Genomic DNA, 4,713 nt, shown 5'->3' with positions numbered 1-4,713 from the left:
TAGAATCGTCCGACTGTGTGGGATCATATCCCATTACAAGTCCATTGTAATGGGATGTGTCTCCTAGCGGCTTCGGCTGCAGGGAGACAGGGTAGTACACGTCGAGGATTCGTCACTTGCCACTCAGCCCAACAGATGAGGGGCCGGGAACCGGCCCAGCACCTGTTGGATTGAGGTACGCCGCCTGGGTAATACCTAAGAGGTCCACCCTCCCAGGCCTTGCCACTGGGCTTTTCGGTGGGGTAAGTTTATTGCTTGCTGCCTGAGGCGCCCCGACCGGAGAATGCCGAAAGGGTAATCAAGGCAAATTTTTAAATTGCAGCAGTGCCCCTTCTTTAGGGGAGCCTGCGGGGTTCCCACTTTCCGGCCTTGTACCACGTATTGCTTATGTGGGCAGCAAATAAATATATACCCCATTACAAGTCCAAATTATTGCAACAATGGCTATGTCTATCATTTGCCCTCCATGCAAAACTGCTAAATAGATATACACAGAACATTTCGGACAAATATGGTAAACTAATCTGAAACATGGAGTTTTTTTAATACCCAAGAGTTATCGCGAAGTATTGAAAACGAAATTATATAGAAATCAGTTAGTTATAACTTATCAGAAAGTTTTAGAAAGATCAAAGGCATCAATTCCCATTGCACAAAAGTGTCAAATTTAGCCATTTTAACTCGAAAGGCAGCCCTAAGAGGGCAACCTGAGTTTTCCCGAAAAATCAATTCTGTTACATTTTTACTCATATCATGTTTAATATTTGTGCAAAATTGCAAAAAAATTGCGAAAAGTGCGAACAGACGAACAAACTAGGGTAAATCAATCAAAAACCTCTTTTTTGTCGGGGGAACAAAATCGACTAAATGAACGAATGAACACAACATTGGTGGAAGCATAGCGAATACTACTGTAAATACGAAATTACCTAAGAAATTTTGTGAAGAAGGTTTATTTCCTCCTTCATATGTTCACAACCGGATTCTAACAAATGTTATAGACGATATGACGCCAGATGAAGTATAGAAAGGTTAGCCACTGAATATGAAGCATTTTCGCATTTTTGGATATGATTCATTTGACCACATACTAAAATATGATAGACATGAAGTAGATTTCAAAACAATGCATTTTTGAATATGGTATTGAGCTGAGAAGTATATACACTATGATACAATACAATCGACGGTAATCCATAGTAGTGATGTTATCTATGAATCAGATTCAACAGTTGAACACAGGGGAAAGAGGTTGTAAATAATTCTAGTTTTTCTGGAATATCAAAGCATTTATTGTGACAACGATAACGACTCGAAGGATGAGAAGGATTCGATAAAGATTCTCAATATGTGACAATACCTGAAATGATAAGAGAACTTCAGAATTCTGGGGTAAATAAGTTTACATGGATTATAATTGTTATACCAGCCTTCCTTGAACAGAGTAATGTACACTGATTAGCACTATAAATAGCGCTAGTGATTCTAACACCGGTGAGAGAGATGCAACTGCACTTCAACTGCTAGCTGAGTGCTCAGCAGATATACAAGCTTTCGTATCTTTGTGCATTATTGTTAATATACTTGTTCCTTAACCGAACCTCGATTTGATTGTTCTTATTTTCACTGTTGTTTCACGATACAACAGATTGGCGACAAGGAATGGAAACGACCATCAGTGCAGAGAATCATTAAAAGTGATTGAAATAAAGATTCGTAAAATCTTCGTCAATTCAACAGATATTTTACGCAAGGATTATCAGAAGATTAATTACTAGAATAGTAATTTGGCAGCTGGAAAAACTTGCTACCAAAATCTACAGCGAAAAACGCGAATGTTGTCAAATATTTAATAATTGAACACACTTACCAAGTTTTTCAGAAAGGGAAAAAGTGTAAATTTTTTCTTCAACAGAAGCCATTTTTCCAACGGTAATATTTTGTTCTGCAAAGTTAAATTTCCAAACCAACTAGCAAATACCGTATAAGCTTATCGTTATTTCGATAACATCTGGGATTTGAAAAAAACACGCTTGACTTTTTCAAGAGAACCAGAGAAAGGCCGTGAAAAAATAATTATTTGCGTACGTCGTTTGTGCTTAGCAAACACGTAAAGAATCAAGTCATTTTTTGCACAAGGCAAAGTGGGTAAAAAAATAAATAAATAAAAGTTTCTCATACGAATTCGTCGGATATTTAAAGCGACGGATTTTATTTTTGCTACGTAAAAACGTGTGCAAATATAAAAAAGTTAAACAAATGTTATTTCGCTGGATTGTTTCTAGTAAGACTAGAAATATAGCGTTCAACAAATTAAGTTACAAATGGACTGCTAAACTGTTGTTCATCAAACAAAACATTGGGAAAGAAAACTTGGTTGATTTTTTTCCTTAGGTATATTTATTTAATACAAGCGTAAAATGTAAACTGAATTCGTATGATGGATGCGAATTCAAAGATTCACTGTTGGAATTGTTCCACTTCCAGAAAGAGCAAAATCTTGCGTTGCAAAAGCAGCAAATTCAACAACAAGTAGAAAGAGAAGGGAGATATAAACAAGTATTTGAAGACAAAATGCTACAACAACAGAAACGCTTCGAGGAAATATTGATGAAAACACAAGAGGAACAAAGAAAAATTTTGGAGGCGACACAGTTAACTAAATCGGACGATAATCATAACGCATGTTCACAAACAGCTGTGAGCGCTGCTATTGAAAATTTCAATTATAATCCAGAAGACGATGTCACTTTCGTCCAGTACTATAGACGATATGAGGATATTTTTATATCGGATTGTAGTACCTTGTCAGACGCGAAAAAGTTAGGCTTTTTCTAATGAAATTCAGAACAGCAGAGCATACAAAGTTCGTGAATTTTATTCTCCCAAAACAGACCAGTTAGTTGACCTTCCCAAAAACAGTTACGCTACTTACAGAACTGTTTTCTGAAAAAACGTCTCTTTTCCATAGGGGATATAAATGTATGAATGTAACTAGAAGAGAGGAAGACGACTATACTACTTATGTAAGTATAACAAACAAGCATTGCGACGATTTTAAACTGAAGGAATTATCATCAGATAATTTTAAATGTTTAATAATGTGCAAGGGCTTGTCTTAAATAAAGACGCTGAAATCAGGCGTCGTGGTTTAACTAAACTCGAAAATGAACCGAATTTAAAACTACAAAAATTAGCGGAAGACTGTGAACGGTTTATTGCGTTGAAACAAGACAGTCGTGACAGAGGAAAGCGGAGTGTCGCATATTAAAATGATCCATCAAAATAAGCTGCGGTCGCCCGGTGCTGCGCTTTAAATACGTGGCCAAACGGGATCTGATCGCTCTTGGCATCGATGTGAATGTGTGGGAGGGGCTAGCGGAAAATAGACCAGCATGGAGGCGTGCCTTGTGTAAGGGTGGCGAAGGACTTGAGAACCTTTGGTTCGAGAGGCTCGTGCAGAAAAGACAAAACTAGTGACTACGTTTACTGTTGCTTGCATTAATCTTTCCTAGATTGCTTGCCATTATTCTATTTTTAAAAGAAAATAATGACTTCCAAAAATAACCAGAGAAAGAAACGGAAAAAACCTGGACTAAGTTGAAGGTGTGGAAATAAACATTGGTACAATGAGTATCCCTACAATTTCAAACAATGTGATAACTTCCACCAGTAAGGGCATAAAGCATCGCATTGTAGAAAACAATCTGGTAGAAAGACATCCATTAAACCTACGAAAATTGAACCTGAGGAAAAAAATATCCGGAAATATGTACAGGTCAAAATGTTTAAAAAAGAAAGGAAGGATACAACTTGATAGTGGGTCCGACATTTCCATTATTAATGTACAGTCATGGAAGAGGCTTGGAAGACCCACTATGATTAAATCACATAGACCGGCGAGAAGCGTCAGTGGCGAAGAATTATTGACGAATATTTTTGTCCAGAATAGGGCCGAAAAAGCAAGAACTTTTGTCATGCGAAAATCAAACAACCTCTTTGGAACTGATATTTGAAAATTTTAGACTATGGGATCTGCATTGAAACTCATTTTGCCAAAAGGATGAGGAGTAGAATTATGAGGCAGACTAACTTAAGAGGGAGTTAAAAAAGAATTTCCTAGACGTATTGTCAGGCTGTTTGGGAAGGTGTTCAAAAGTGGTAGCAAAATTTGACGAAAAAGTCAATGAACAGCCAGTGTTCAGAAAGAAAAGAAATACCCCACACGCCGCTATAGAATAGATATACGTGAATTAGAAAGACTCGAAAAAATGGGTGTCATCGGAAACATTGATCACAGTGAGTGGGTTGTACCAACGGTTTACATCAAAAAGAAGAGTAAGGAGATTCGGGGTTGCGCCGACTTAGTGACAGGCTAAAACAGGGCATTACAAGATCACCATTATCCTCCTCCGAGCCCTGAAGAGCTATTTGCGAAACTGGGTGGAGTGAAATATTTTTTTTAAATCGACCTCAGTAACGCGTACTTACAAGTTCCAGTCGATGAGGAGCGTTCAAAGCTGCTATGTATTAATACTGTGAGGGATTGTACTTCCTTTTGGAGTCAAAGTCGCTCCTGCAATTTTTAGCAAATAATGGACATTATGTTAAATGGGTTGGATTTCGCAGTAGGGTACCTGGACGATGTACATTTTTCATGGAGAAAATAAAATACTTGGGGAAAATCATCGATAAACATGGAAGAAGGCAGGA

This window comes from Euprymna scolopes, chromosome 1 (genome assembly GCF_053919585.1).
Source record: "Euprymna scolopes isolate OS-2025 chromosome 1, ASM5391958v1, whole genome shotgun sequence".
Lineage (NCBI taxonomy): Eukaryota > Metazoa > Mollusca > Cephalopoda > Sepiida > Sepiolidae > Euprymna > Euprymna scolopes.
This window is presented reverse-complemented; position numbering follows the sequence as displayed.